At 40.8% G+C, this 16333-nt stretch overlaps 1 protein-coding gene and 1 non-coding gene across 3 annotated transcripts in view; one reads left to right on the top strand and one right to left on the bottom strand.

Annotated features, from left to right (window-relative positions):
- Nucleotides 1-16333, top strand: part of PTPRG (protein tyrosine phosphatase receptor type G) — an 869661-nt gene that overhangs the window by 37375 nt on the left and 815953 nt on the right. The window lies entirely within an intron of this gene.
- Nucleotides 10360-10483, bottom strand: LOC132542311 (small nucleolar RNA SNORA31). The gene has a single exon (XR_009553400.1). It is a non-coding gene; the product is annotated as a small nucleolar RNA SNORA31 (small nucleolar RNA).

The following is a 16333-nucleotide window of genomic DNA, read 5'->3' as shown; positions in this document are numbered from 1 at the left end:
AAATATCTGTAGAAGTTAGAATAGCATAATGAATTCCTATATTTCTTTCTCCCTGAATTCCTCAAATTTTAAAACTTTTGTTTCCCTTGTTACTTTTTATTGTTGTAGTTATTGTTGTTATTGATGTGATCGTTGTTGGATAGGACAGAGAGAAATGGAGAGAGGAGGGGAAGACAGAGGGGGAGAGAAAGACAGACACCTGCAGACCTGCTTCACTGATTGTGAAGTGACTCCCCTGCAGGTGGGGAGTCGGGAGCTCGAACTGGGATTTTTACTACAGTCCTTGTGCTTTGCACCACGTGTGCTTAACCCGTTGGCACTACCACCCAACTCCCCTTAAATACTTTTTGAAGTGATACTTACTAGATGGGAGAGGGAGTACATTTTGAACATGTGCCTCTAATATGTATGGATCAACCTGCCAACACCCATGTGCAGCAGAGAAGCAATTATAGAAGCCAGAGCTCCAACCTGCTGCACCCCATAAAGAATTTTGGTCCATATTCCCAGAAGGGGAGAATGTTAGGGGAAGATGCCCAGAGGGCTCTGAACTCTAATTCCATCAGGACCCAGAGAGAGAAGAGAAAAAAAGGAAGGATAATAATACAGTAATACAGATTATATTACTCAGCCACAGACTAGGTGGCTTTCAGAACCTTTTTTTGATAGTGCTGGAGAGTGGACTATCCAAGATCAAGGTTCTAGCCAATTGGATTTTTTAAAAAAATAATTTCAAATTTACTTATCTGATATAAACAGAGTAATCAAGAGGGAAGAGAAAGGTGGAGAGGGAGAGAGAAATACCTGCAGCATTGTTTTACCCCTTGCAGAGTTCCCCTGCAGATAGAGACTGGGGGCTTGAACCTAATACCTTGTGCGTTATACTGTGTGCTAAACTAGGTTTGGCACTGCCCAGCCCCTGGATTTCTACTAAGAACTCTCTTTCCTTTCTCTCTCTCTCTCTCTCTCTCTCTCCCTCCTTCCTTCCTATCTGTGTTTTAATATTAATTTACAAAATTATGGGATGATAGGAGTGTAGTTCCACACTGTTCCCACCACCAGAGTATTTTCTGTGTCCCTACTCCCTCCATTGCAAATTGCAGTAGTTCTCCCAAGGTCACAGATATGGGCTATTATTTTTATAACTATCTATCTATATTTACATATCTTTTCCCATTTTTTGTATGGTTTTGCCCTCTTATCTAAGTCACAATACTTATTACTATTTCTGAATGTCCTTCCTTTTTCCTCTTCTCTCTCTGGGTCCTGATGGAATTAGAGTTCAGAGCCCTCTGGGCATCTTCCCCTAACATTCTCCCCTTCCAGGAATATGGACCAAAATTCTTTATGGGGTGCAGCAGGTTGGAGCTCTGGCTTCTGTAATTGCTTCTCTGCTGCACATGGGTGTTGGCAGGTTGATCCATACCTCCAGCCTGTTTCTGTCTTTTCCTAATGGGGTAGAGCTCTGGAGAGGTGAGGTTCTGGAACACACTGGTGAAATCATCTGTCCAGGGAAGTCAGCGTGGAATCATAGTAGCAGCTGCAACTAGGTGGCTGAAAGGCAGTAAGATATTAAGCAGGACAAATTGTTTAATAAACAGGAACCAAAATGTAGGAAGTCAATGCAGATGAGAATAGAGATCTTAGGTTGGAAAGAAGTGCAGAAGTCTATTTTACTTATGTTCCACAGATCACATAACTTTAGTAATTTTTGCTTGTACTTGATAGCTAACATGCAGGTGGACTTAAAATAATGTCTGGGAAGATGCTGTCAGAGTTGAGAATAGGGATAGGAAGCTAGTTAGGGCAGAGAGTAGCTCCTAAACTTGAAGAAAATCTATGAGTAAAATTAACTTTACCCCATCAACCTGACCCAAGACTCATTTATTTATATTTTTATTTAGCACAGGAGCCTGTGTAATCTTTGAGTCTCTGTTAGCCTGATCTCAAAGTTCATGGTCACAGCTGGGAACATTTTAGGCTGCACTCTTTTCAGGACTAGTCTTCCTTGAATGGCAGAGTACAGTCACCCAACCTCCCTTTGGAAAGTGGGGCAGTCCTTACCATTGCTACTTTATAGTGAGAGTAAATTCCTAGAGTGCCACAAGAGGTCTTATGATGACAAGAACTCTCTAACTTGTAGATGGATGGCTGTCCCTCTTCTTGTTGAGTTCTTTTTTTTTTTTTTTTTTTTTATTTATTTTATTTATTTATTCCCTTTTGTTGCCCTTGTTGTTTTATTGTTGTAGTTATTATTGTTGTCGTTGTTGGATAGGACAGAGAGAAATGGAGAGAGGAGGGGAAGACAGAGAGGAGGAGAGAAAGATAGACACCTGCAGACCTGCTTCACCGCCTGTGAAGTGACTCCCCTGCAGGTGGGGAGCCGGGGTTCGAACCGGGATCCTTACACGGGTCCTTGTGCTTTGCGCTTCTTGTTGAGTTCTTACATGGTGAGGAGAGAGCTTTTTCTTACATCTTCCTACCAGAGCATTAACCCTATCATGATGGTTATACCTTCATGACCCTAGCTACATCCCATCCCCAGATACCATCTTGTGAGGGGGTGGGGCTTCAGCATGTTTATTTGAGGAGCAGTTCATTCTTTAAAGTAGACATTAAGTACAGTGTTCAAAGGAACACATCCAGATTTGCATGTATGTCCATATACATGGACATACATCCTTTTATATGAACTCATAGATTTTATGCTGTTTCCTTCAATACATGAGTGCTGAAGGTTGCTGCAAACAAACAACTGCAATTTTAGAACTACAACTCTCTCTAAGGAAGTAAAATTCCTCAAATGATTGGTTGAGATTGCATCAATGTCTGTTGGTTATAGAGTTCTCTCTAATACATAGATCAACTAAGTGTAGCCTGGGACCAGATCTGGCTTGTTCCCTGTTTTTGTATAGTCAGTAAGCTAAGAATCCCTCCAACATTTAAAAATTGTTGAATTTAAAAATAGTACTTAGAAAGAGAGTCAGGCGGTAGCACAGCGGGTTAAGTGCAAGGACCAGCATAAGGATCCTGTTTATGATTCTTCACAGGCAAGTTTGTCAGCTTCTACTCTAACATCATCCTAAAGAAATTTGAACTTGCTAAGTGATGTGTCCCAGGTCTCAATCTTTTGAGTTTTGCATGTATCAATCTTGTCCACCACAATTCAGTGAGATGACATTTAAGATATCTCCATCCAAAAGTGAGTGAAACTTTTAATTCACAGGAAAAAAAATTCTCCTTTTACAAAACCAGTAATATATTGGTTCTTGACAGTTCAAGGTCATTCTGAACTTTGAGAATATAGATGATTTCTGGGGGTCATTGTTGGATGCCCAGGGCACTAGACTTGTGTGCTCAGCAGAACTTTGCTCATTGTTTTGTCTTTGACATTATTTGTGCCTGGTAGCTGCTTAGTATAGAGTTGATGGATGGACAGAATGGTGGAAAGATAGATGGTACTTTAATTCAATATGGAAAATGAAAATGGAATATGAGAATGTGGTCAGGGTCATTTACTGTATTTACTTTGCCAGAAACAGTCATTTCAGATTGGACTAAAGGGAATCCAAGTAGAAATCAAAGAGGGTCGAGTTAAGAGGTGGGTCTGGAAGTCTTAGGGCATCAGTTTTAAAGTTTCCTAGACATTCTGGTGAGTAGTAATAAGGACAGCATGGTCCTTTGGAAATGCCTTGACCATGTTATCATCTGTTTCTGATTAAGATGATGGGCCAGTAACAAGGAAACACCTGTGGCTGAGATTGGCATTTACTGTCTTTGTTAAAGAAAACTGCATATAACATGAGTATGTTTTCTCTTAAAATATTTTAGCTAAAGCTAGACTTTATAAACTGCTTCTCTCTATCCTACCTACCTCTCAAGAGTATGAAGCTATTTTTATAGGTTTACATTTAGGGGACTGGGCGAAGGTATACCGGGATAAGCACACATAGAAACTCAAGGACTGGCGGAAGAATCCTGGTTCAAGCCTCTAACTCCCCATCTGCAGGCCTGCAGGTATCTAACTCTCTCACCTCCTCTATCTTCCCCTCCCCTCTCAATTTCTCTCTGTCCTATCTTATTTAAAAAAAAAAAAGGAGAAAATGGTCTCCAGGAAAAGTGGATTTGTAGTGCTGGCACTGAGCTTAAGTGATAACCCTGGAGGCAATAATAATAATAATAACCACATTTATATTTATATATATATATTTTTTTGTATAAACAGTATAGTGTTTTTATCATTTTGCTTCATTTTTGGATCAACAGTTTTTTAAAAATATTCCTTTTTGTTGCTCTTGTTTTATTGTTGTAATTATTATTGTTGTTGATGTCATCGTTGTTGGATAGGACAGAGAGAAATGGAGAGAGGAAGACAGGGAAAGAGAAAGATAGACACCTGCAGACGTGCTTCACCGCCTGTGAAGTGACTCGGCTGCAGGTGGGGAGCCGGGGCCTCTAACCGGGATCCTTCTGCCGGTCCTTGAGCTTCGCACTTCATGCCATGTGTGTTTAACCCACTGTGCTACCGCTTGACTCCCAACAATGGTTTTTAAAACATTTTATTATTGTTCCCTAGTACATCTGACACAGTCCTTTTCACAGCCACATAGTATTATTCCATTGTTAAGACTACAGTAGGGAAGATAGCAGAATGATTATGCAAATAAGACTTACCATTCCTGAGGTGCTAACGTCTCAGGTCCAGTCCTTTGTATCATCATAAACCAGATGTGAACATTGCTCTGGTTAACAAATAAAAATAAATACTTGTTTGTTTACTTGTTCAGCCAGGATATAGCTCCCCCTGTAGAGCCCATGCCTTTCTGTGTATGGATTTGAGCCCTGGCACCACATAGGGAGTGCTGTGGTTTGAATTGAAAGAGGTCCTTGGGATTATAAAGTGATGCTGTGGTTTCTCTCCTCTTTCTCTTCCCCCCTCTCAAAAAATATAAATAATAGAAAATTAGGTTGGGCGGCCACTAACTAGAATTGCAGGGACACGGCATAATAGGAATGGGGCTCTTGATGCTTCCCCCACACCAATCCTATATATACTTTTAGTGTGATTTAATTTTCTCTAGTTGTTTTGCTTAGCCATGTATTTGTGTATGCTTATTTTCTTTCTTTTTTTAATAGATTTTTTTAGATATTTATTTATTTTCCCTTTTGTTGCCCTTGTTGTTTTATTGTTGTAGTTATTATTGTTGTTATTGTTGGATAGGACAGAGAAATGGAGAGAGATGGGGAAGACAAAGAGGGGGAGAGAAAGACAGACACCTGCAGACCTGCTTCACTGCCTGTGAAGCAACTCCCCTGGGGAGTCGGGGACTCAAACTGTGATCCTCACACTGGTCCTTGCACTTTGCACCATGTGTGCTTAACCCTGTGCTACCACCTGACTCCTTTATTTTCTCTTTCTTTTTTGGAGGCAGAGAAGGCAGGGGGACTGGAATGCAGTTCTAATTGGCAGGCCTGGGATGGCTCTTTTGTGCCTTTGTTTATTGTGGAGTGTCAGGAAAGATGTGTCAGATTTGCCAGATCACCCTTGACTTAATGCTTACTGTCTTAGCAGAAAGTGCTAAGACATTCACCTCCAGATCACTGGTGTTGAAATTACATGGACAGGTGTTAGAAAGAGGGGAAGAAGACAGTGAGGAGTGTAGAGAAGTAGAGAGAACCTTGCAGATGACAGGGTTTTAATTTGGCAATAAATAAGTCATGATGTGAGTGGTCTGGGAGGTGGCACAGTGGTTAAAGCATTGGACTCTCATGCATGAGGTCCTGAGTTCAATCCCTGGCAGCACATGTACTATAGTGATGTCTGTTTAGTTCTCTCCCCTTCTATCTTTCTCATCAACCAATAAGCAAAATACTTGATTTAAAAAAAAATCATGATGTGATTCTGATTGGAAATATTCACTGTAGCACCAGATATACTTGTTCGGGTGGAAAGAGGCTTAGACTTTGGAGCTAGGATGATAGACTTAATTTGAATCTTATTTCTAGGATTTTTAAAAAGATTTTATTTATTTATTAATGAGAAAGAGGAGGAGAGAAAAAGGACCAGACATCATTCTGGCACATGTGCTGCTGGGGAGCGAACCCAGGACCTCATGCTTGAGAGTCCAAAGCCTTATCACTGCGCCACCTCCCGAACCACTATTTCTAGGATCTTATTTCTATTTAGTTTGAATTTTATTTCTAAACCAGCTCAACCTGCTCTCATGTTAGGTTTCTGGGAGGAGCCTTTAGAATTACTCCTTAAAGGGGAGATTCCAGAAAGTAGTGGATTTGAAGGAATATATGGAGTATTTGACTCACTGGGTGCTAATTTATTCATTCCCTGTTATGCTGTAACTGAATTTGAGGCTGAAACTAGATAGGATAATAAACGGTATTCCTGGACTTAGTACACTCACTGATTAGAAACTGGCATGTAAGTAGGTGAATGTAAACAAAACGTAGAGTGAACCCTAAGGAGACAGGAAATACTGCTTAGGGCCTCCACAATAAGAGGCAGTTGGAGGGGGGTGGGGGATCATGATTTTGTCTTCCTTTTCTCTGCAGCTGTGTTGGAGCAAGTGAATACAGCAACATGCCAGCTTTGTTCATTTAAAATTTGTATCTAACTGAAATGATTTTATTTTTTTTTCTCTTTTTCAAAGCTTTATTTAATAATTAGTGACGGGGGTTGGGGAGGGAGGGAGGGAGAAAACCAGAGCATCACATTGACATATATAATGCCAGGGAAAAAACTTGGGACCTCATGCTTGCAGGTCCAGTGCCCTAACCATTGTACTACCTCCTGGCCACTCAAATTATTTTCTTAGTAATAATTGTAAGAAGTTTTTTTTTTTTTTTTTTTGTGGGGGGGAAATTTTTTGGGGGGAAAGAAGGTTTTTTTAATTTTTGGATCTTTTTATCTTGTATACTCAGCATTTATTTACCCTGTCATCAAAAAGCACCCTTTCTTTGTCAGGTTTTTAAAATGTATATGGTTTTGGTTGTTTATTTAAATGACAGAGATACAGACAGAAAGATACAGAAAAAGAGATACCAGAGCACTGCTTAGCTCTGGCTTATGGTTTTGCTGGGGGATTGGACCTGGGACCTCAGAACCTTAGGTAGGAGAGTCATTGGCTTTCTCCCCAGCTCTGTTTGTTAGTTTTATGTCAGTAAACTTAAAAAAGACAAATACCCTTTTTCCTTCCTGAAATCTTGCTGGTGGTTCTTTTTTACTCCTGAAATGGCTGCTGGGCAGGCAAAAGCAGCACAGGTTGTGGGCCTTGGCAGTATTAGGATAGTTTAATGGAGATCTTCAGAGTACCATCTGACCAATAGCATCCCCTGGGGACTTGTTAAAAATGTAGACTCTTAGCCTCTCTTAGTTCATTCTGGATCTGTACCTGACAGAATTCCCGGAATGATTCTTAGGCACATTGGAATTTGAGAGTACGAGAAGCCACATGCTGTGCAGGTCGAGGTGTCTTGTATATGCCCTCATTGCTGCATTTTCTTTATATGCAGGGACCCCTTTGTTCCCCATCAGACAGACACCTCAGATAAAGTCTGTCAGGACAGGCTCCACAATAGCAAATTGTTCTTAGGGAGCCCCTGCCTCCTTCCAGGTCAGGAATCAGCATTTCCTTTGTTAGCTAGGAATAAAAAGGGTGAGATTACAGCGAACTGGGAGGTAGAACAGTGAACAAAGTGTTTAACTCTCAAGAATCATATAAGCCAGAATAATGCTCTGGTTTGTTCATGTTTCTCCCCCTCCCTCCCCCCTCCCCCTCCCTCCCTCCCCCTCCTCACTCCCTCCCACCTCACTCCTTCTCTCCCTCCCTCCTTCTCTCTCTTTTTTAAATATTTATTTATTCCTTTTTTTTTTGTTGCCCCCCCTTTTATTGTTGTTATTGATGTCGTCATTGTTGGTTAGGACAGAGAGAAATGGAGAGAGAAGTTGCCTGTGAAGCAACTCCCCTGCAGGTGGGGAGCTGGGGTCTCGAACCAGGATCCTTGTGATTTGCACTTAATCCACTGCTCTACTGCCTGACAACCCCCCCCCCCCCCCCATGAAAGAGAAAGAGAACCACAGCATCACTCTGGTACGTGAGCTGCTGGGGATCGAACTTGCTTGAGAGTCCAACACAATCCACGAGCTACTTCCTGGACTGCTTTTTTTCTCCTTTTTATTCTTATAAATCTTTACAGAACAATAGTGAGATAATAAAAAGGGAAGAAAATGATACTAGTTTTTCTCACAGCCAAGGCAGCTGTGGCTACATGGGTGGGAATTAATGCTAAAGCTTATTCCTTAAAAGGGAGCTTGTATATACATTCTCCTTCTCTTAACTAAATAAAATGAGATGGGCCCCCGAAATCGGAGACAGATGAATGAGGTTTTTATAATAATCACTTCCATTTACTCATCAGTTCTTGTTCTCTTCATTTCCTTTCAGATTGAGGCATTTTTAATGAGGAGAGGAATTAGAAAAGAGGGTCAGGGAAACCAAAACACAGAGAGGAAAATTCTGCTGAGCTCTGTAGCTGCTTTCAGTTCTTTAAAGTGCTTGAGAAGTAATATTTTGTTGCTACTAAATCTAATTAATATTTTGCTGGTACTCATCAAGATCTCATTTCTTTCAACCTTGAAGGCAACTGGAAAGATACACAGATCTGTGTATTATCACTGCAAACGGAATTCTTTTTTCCTTAATCACTTAGAGCTTTATCAGCAATGTAGGCAGCAGATGGACAGCTGTTTCTAAAATAATAATAATAATAATAATAATATGCATTTCAGGGTGTCCCCTGTGGCATGTAATGAATGTTGATGGATAGAGCTCTTTTCTTTAAAAAATTAACTTTGAAACCAGAGTTCAAATTATGTACTAGGCATGGTTTCATAACTGACTATCCAAGTCTCTTCCTGAGTATTTGGATGAAATCAACAAGTCTTTGGAAGCCTGCTCTCTGCCCAGCACAAATGCTAGGTCCCAAAATGGATTTCAACACAAAAAGAGGATGAAAATGCTCATCCGGGAGAGGGCACCGGGGATTATAGTGCAGAGCCCAGCATCACAGCCTGTGCAGGGTGCAGCTGTGGGCTGTTAGTTTCATAGGCATTTCTTCTATACTGAGCAGACCAAGTATGAATTGACTTGGTGGCTGCCATGCTGATAGGCTCAAGTAAGTAGGTCAGGCCTTAATTGTGACTATCAGACATTGGGAGTCCAAGCACAAGAGAGACAGTGATTACAAATGCTGCTTATTTAGGGGACAACAGTGGCTTCCTGTTTCCCTCCCCCCTCCTCTATAGAAGCACACCAGACTGATGGTGTTTTGTGTTAGTTATGTAGAGTGCTACTCAGCTTAGCAAATATTTCCTAAGTATCTACTTTGTGCTAGGTCCTTGGCAGAGCAATTTAAGCCTCAAATCTGCCATTTGGAGGGTTATGCCAATGGAGCCAACTTCCATCAGCATTTTTGCATGTCCGTAACTTACACTATGCTAATAATCTGGCAGCCCTGCTTTCAAGCTTGACTCTTATCAATAAAGCATGACAAAGAAATCTGCACAGTGTGTTAGGAGGAACTGTATACAGGAGAAAACACGATGTTACAACAAAATTGGCCTGATCTAAGCATAACTAAGGTCTGAAATCAATAGGGAATTATTACATTGTTATAATCAGTGTGCCCACCGCCAAGCTATTACAGGAAAATGAAGCTTTTTCTTAATCTGATGGAAAGTGAGGACTGCCTGTCTGTTTGCTTACAGATGCTTGTCATTTTGTCCAAATGCACAGATGACTTGCTAGGATTTTTGGTTTCCATCTGGACGTGCTGCCTGTGCATAGAAACAGCGAGAAAGCAGGGATCCTCTCCCACCCCCTTTAACAGAAACCAGCAAGATGAGAGGGGTGTTTCCGTGTGCCCTGAAAAGAGAAGCTTTGCCTTCTGTGTTTGTTGATGAGTGTTTGTTTCCACTATGGGTGGGTGATAAAGTTGGCACAGTTATTCACATTTCATATACTTATTAATTAGACTTCTATTTCTTTTTTTAGTTGATGGGAGAAAAAAATCTGACACACATACACACACACACACACACACACACACACACACACACACACACACACACATTTTAACCTCCAAGGTTTTTGTATTTGCATGATTCTAGTGCACTTCTCTCTCTCTCTTTTTTCCTCTTTCAGATAAGAGGGTGAGGAAGGCACTATAGCACTACTCCTGTGCAAGTGTTCCTTCCTATGTGGTGATGTGGTTCAAGCTCGGGCCTTGAACCAGAGTCCTCACATAGAGTGCAGTGTGGCTCCTAGAAAGAAGATCCCCCCCCCCCCATGTAGTCTCTTCTTCATTCTCGGCCACCAGAAAGACAGAAACCTCAGGGGCTTTTCCTTTTGCATCCAAGTGTCAATCAGAAGAACAACAGTAAACCCTTCAGGTCTATCAGTGAATTAATTTGGTTGTCATCTCTGAGGTTTTATTGCCCCAGGCTGACTTTTTCAGATAGAGACAGCGAGGCAGAGAAACCATAGTACCAAAGCTTCATTCATTGTTAGAGATGGTGGGTGGGGCCTGAAACCTGGATTAAACACATGGCAAAGCAGCTATTTTGCAGGTCCAAAAAGTGAGTAAGATTTAGTGAGATCTTATGGTGTTAGTTAAACTGCTCAAAGAAGTTAAGTGAGATAGGGAAACTCTGGGCTGTGGCCTAAAGTTTGTTTTTCAGGCTATATAGCATGTAACAATTTTGAGAAAATTGTGTCTGAACTTGGATTAAGGGAGGTATTTCTTTCTTCTTCCTTCCTCCTTCCTTCCTTCCCTCCCTTCCTTTGTTTTATTTTAAGGAAAAAGAGAGAGGGGGAGTTACTGAAAGAATGAAATATAGAGAGCTATCAACATTGCTCAGCTCTGGCATATGGTGGTAGGATGGATTGAACTTGGGGAGCCTCAGGCATGAAAATCTTTTTGCATAACCATTATGCTGCCTCCCTGGTCCCTAAAGGAGGGATTTTTTATGGATGCTGGAGGAAAGGTGCTAAGAGAATTTCATTTTTGATTTGACAGTTTGTTCTATCCTTTAACTATTCTCCTGAGTAAAATCAATCATTAATGGTATATTCATAAACTAGTTGTAGGGTGTGGGGACCAGGGATAGCTTAGCTGTAACTTGCATTACAAAGCTTGATGCTCTGTGTTCAAGCCCCAGCACCAGTGGGAGCAAACATTGGCTGTCACCAAGGGGAGATGTGGATGGTAGAGTGATGCTGACATGTTTCTCCTTTCTCTTGTCTCCTACAATTGCTGGGGCTTCACTGTTGCAGGCTGACCCTTGACCCCTTTTGGTTGAAAGATAGAAAGAGACACACAGAGGGAGATAGAGAAAGATAGAGCATCAGAGCTTTTCCCCAAGCAGGTACCTTCCTAGTTGAGTTGTCTCAAAGGCCCTATTACATTGTTTATAAAGGGTTGAAAATTTAGGGCGGAGGGTAGATAGCATAATGGTTATGCAAGCAGAGTCTAATGTCTGAGGCTCCAAAGTCTGAGGTTGAAGCCCCCGCACCACTATAAGCCAGAGCTGAGCAGTGTGCTCTGGTAATAAATAAATAAATTAAATAAATAAATGGTAGAAGATTTGAAAATTTATACATTGTATTTTATACTTGTCTATATAATTTAAGCAATCTCAGTTTGTATTTGGCTTTAGCAGACATGGGAAATGTATGTTTTTTTATATTAATCTTTAGTAATATTTGCCAAATGATATTTTCAATGCAAGTATTCTTCAAAAGTTGCATTCTTTTAATACTTCTTTGGTTACATATTGCTTTTAAAAATGTTTAGGGTAGGGGTAGATAGCATAATGGTTATGCAAAGAGACTGTCATGCCTGGGGCTCCGAAGTCCCAGGTTCAGTCCCCCACACCACCATAAGCCAGAGCTGATTAGTGCTCTAGTAAAAAAAAAAAAAAAAAAGTTCAGATCTAGGCAAAACTTACCTCCTTATCTTGAATCTCAATTTTGTTTTTTCCCATTGCATATGAAAACATTAGGCTGCCATATGAATTTAAAAATAAGTGAAATTTTACTTTAATTTCAGCATTCACTTTTTTGTGTGACTATGAGACAATATTCATTTTTGTTACAGGTGACAATTACTTTGCAAAAAGCAAGACAATACCAAATTTTCTCAATGGCTTTCAAACCTTTTTTATTTTTTTAAGTACTGAATCTTCAAAATTGAGAATTTTCTAGTTGAAACATGGTATGTAAAACACATGGGATGGGGTGAGTGGGCACCATTAAGCATACATAGTACTAAGCACAGGGACCCCTGCAAGAATCCAGGTTCGAGCCTTTGCTCCCCTCTTGTAATGGGGATGCTTCATGAGTGGTGAAACAGATATGCAGGTGCCTATCTTTCTCCTTCTCTGTCTCCCCTTCCCTTTCAATTTCTCTCTGTCCTAATGAAGAAAATGGTCGGGGGCAGAGGTGGGGATTTTGGGGGGGGAGGAGGAAAAAATGGCCACAGGGAGCAGTGGATTCCTAGTGTTGGCACTGAGCCCCAGTGATAACCCTGGAAGCAAACAAACAAACCAAACATGGAATGTCTTGTTTATTTGACAAATGATGGGAGGTGGAAACAATGGGTGCTCAAGACCCACGTCAGGCTTTAAAACAGTATTAGTGTGTGTAGAGCTTACCTTTGTCATATGTGAGGACCTAGTTTAGAACCTGTGGTTACTGGGGAAGTATTATGCAAAAGAGGTAACTTCATTAGGGGTGGAACACTACTGTGGTGTTTCTCCTTTACCTCTGTTCCTCTGTCACTTACTTATTGAGATAGATAGATAGATAGATAGGTAGATAGGTAGATAGATAGATAGATAGATAGATAGATAGATAGATAGATACCCACAGGAATGATGGAATGCACAAGCATGGAGCCCCAGTGATATTCCTGCTGCCAGTAACAGACAAGCAAACAAAAAACCAAGTATTTGTTTTTGCTGTAACTCAATTGTTTTCTCATTCCTAGTAAAATTGAAGTCTGACCCTAACCTCTTTCAAGAAGTAGGTATAAAACCCTCTTCTTCTTCTTTTTTTTTTTTTTTTAATATTTATTCCCTTTTATTGCCCTTGTTTTATTGTTGTAGTTATTACTGTTGTTACTGATGTCGTTGTTAGATAGGACAGAGAGAAATGGAAAGAGGAGGGGAAGACAGACACCTGCAAAGACAGAGAGGGGGAGAGAAAGACAGACACCGCCTGTGAAGCGACTCCCCTGCAGGTGGCGAGCGGGGGGGGGGGGGGGGGGGGGCCTGAATCAGGATCCTTACGCTGGTCCTTGCGCTTAGCACCACGTGCGCTACCACCCGACTCCCTGTCTTCCTCTTCTTTCTCGGTTTCTCTCTGTCCTATCCAACAGCAGCAATAACAATAATAACAACAGCAAGGGCAACAAAAGGGAAAAATAGCCTCCAGGAGCAGTGGATTCCTAGTGCAGGCACCAAGCCCCAGCAATAACCCTGGAGGCAAAAAAACAAAAAAAACCACCCATATCTCTCTGTTACTAGTTAATTATCATTTCTTTTTTGGCAGGTAGGAAAAATGACGAACAAGAATTGCTAATAGCTTGGAACATTGAAGTCTCAGTAACTCTTTAAAGGTTGAATTATTTTTTCAGGAATTTAAGCAAAAATTACATTTCCCCTAATTTTGTTAACTTTAGGATCCTGCCAACTGCCTACATTGCCTAGGTCATCCAAGTTAATTTGTATAAGGACTTGCGTTGATCTTTTTACCCCGTTGAACTTGGTGTTTGGTCCTTATGTAAGCAGTAAAAATACTTTAATATTCTTTGCAGTTTTGCTGATAAAATGTTTATTTATTTTAAAAATTATGATGGAGACAGAAATTGGGGTAGGGGGAGAAAAAAAAAAAAGACAGCTACAGCTCTGCTCCACTGCTTGTGAAATTCTGGTGGGTAGCAGGGCTTGAACCTGGGTCCTAATGCATGGTAACTGGTATGCTTTACTTGCTGCATCCTTCTTGGCCTGATATTATGTTTACTCCAATCAGTTAAAATGGATAGATTTTCAAGGACATTTAGGATCCTGTACTACTTTGACAGATTTTGTGAGTCATTTAATAAATTTATTTTGGCCATATATTGCTATTTATATGAACATGAATAGGAGTTGTTCGTATTAGTTGTAATTAGGGTCATTTTACCAGTATGAGTTTTATTCCTTCAAAGCATTGTGAAGCCATTATCTTGAAGCATAAAATGAAACAAAACATTATTCTAGCATGAAAAATCCACTCAAAGGGCACAGTTGTTGCCACAGTTTGTTATTCTTTACCAACTAAGATGCATCTTTGAAACCAGGGCCATTGGCCATGGAAAGGAGCTATTGGCATGGAATGAATAGAAATTTTGCACATGGTTGTTTTGAAACTGGGCTACTTCTGTTCAGGGTTGACTGGTCACAGTGGTAACAAGCTTAAAATGAAATAATGCCTTTTCGCCAACACCATCTTGATTCTCCTTGTATGGACTGCTTGAGCCAATGTAACACATAATGTAGAGCAAAACAAGGAATCGATAAAGCCATTAAGCAGCTCACTGTCTGGCTAGGAATGTTGATGAATGAGTTCGAATTTCCCCTTGGGTGTTTTTATTCACCACAGAAGAAAAGGAGTGGGCTAACAAAGTAGAGAAATTGAGAAGACAGGCGTTTTGCTTGAGTGAAACAGTGTAGCTAGTCTCTTTTATTTATTGGAGACTCTTATCTATGGACCAGGATGTGTAGTTGGTCCTTATGTCTATCTGTTACTTGGGGGTTTATTAGTTGATGCTAGAATAGTCTGCACATTCATTAAACTCAAGCTATAATTTTAACTCAGAATCATGAGGCCAGTCAGTGTCTAAGGATTTGGGATAATGACCAATTTGTTCCCAATTTGTAGCAGGGCTACCATCACAGTATAGACTCAGCAACAGAAACTTATGTTTCAGAGTTCATGAACAGAGCTTGAAGATCAAGTTTTGGGCAAGGTTGACTCCTTCTTTTTACCCTTCCTTCTTTCCTTCCTCCCCCATTTGGGTTATATTCCTGTGTGGCTCCAACATCCACTGGTCTCAGTGGACCTTTTCTCCACTGAAACTCAGACAGAAATAGGGAGAGAGACAGAGAGGGTAAGAGAAATCTAAAGAGAAGGGACGGCAATATGTTCCCATGTGGTGCCAGGGGCTCAAACCCAAGTCCTCATGCATAGTAAAGTATACATTCTGCAAAGTGAGCTATCCTGGCTCCCACAGGTAGGTTTCCTTTGAGGCTGGTGCATGCCTTTTCCATGGCTTTTGGCAGCCTGTTGGCATTGCTTATCATACAGAAGCACCACCCTGATCTCTGTCTTCCTGTTCACAGTACTGTTCTGTTTGTGTGTGGACCAATTTTCCCTTTCTAATTTCTTAATTTCTCTTTATTTATTTATTTATTGAGTAGAGACAGCCAGAAATTGAGAGGGTAGGAATATATATATTCGCGTAGAGAGATACCTGCAGCACTGCTTCACCATTTGCAAAGCTTTCGCCCTGTAGGTGGGGGATCAGGGGCTTGAACCCAAGTCCTTGTACATTGTAACATGTGCACTTAACCAGGTGTGTCACCACCTGACCCCAATTTTTCCCTTCTATGAGGACACTAGTCATATTGTACGAGGGCCTACATCTTTAATAATCACTTTTGTGATGACCAGTCTCCCTCAGATAATGTACAGGTGTTAGGGTACATGAAATACTTTGGGGATGTACAGTTCTACTCATGACAGATAAATACAATGACTGGTTTTGTTCTCTATAATTTATAGGAGTGGTTCCATCCCTCAATCTTTTAAAAATTTTTTATTAGTGATTTAATAATGATTTGTAAGATTATAAGATAACAGAAGTATAACTCCATACAGTTCCCACCATGAGAGTTTTGGTGTCCCATCCCCTCCATTGGAAACATCCCTATTCTTTACTACTCTGGGAGTATGGACCACAATTCTTTTTGGGGTGCAGAAGATGGGAGGTCTGGCTTCTGTAATTGCTTCTTCGCTAGACATGGACACTAGCAGGTTGATCCATACCTCCAGTCTGTTTCTGTCTTTCTCTAATGGGATAGGGCTCTGGAGAGTTGAGGCTTTGGGGCACATTGGTGAGGTTCTCTGCCCAGGAAGTCAGAATGGAATCATAACATCATCTGCAACTTGGTGGCTGAAAGGTGTTAAGATGTAAAGCAGGAGAAAATGATTAATGA

Source organism: Erinaceus europaeus, chromosome 12, assembly GCF_950295315.1.
Source record: "Erinaceus europaeus chromosome 12, mEriEur2.1, whole genome shotgun sequence".
In the NCBI taxonomy this organism is placed as follows: Eukaryota; Metazoa; Chordata; class Mammalia; order Eulipotyphla; family Erinaceidae; genus Erinaceus; species Erinaceus europaeus.
The sequence above is the reverse complement of the archived record's forward strand: the minus strand, read 5'-3'. Positions and strand labels throughout refer to the sequence as shown.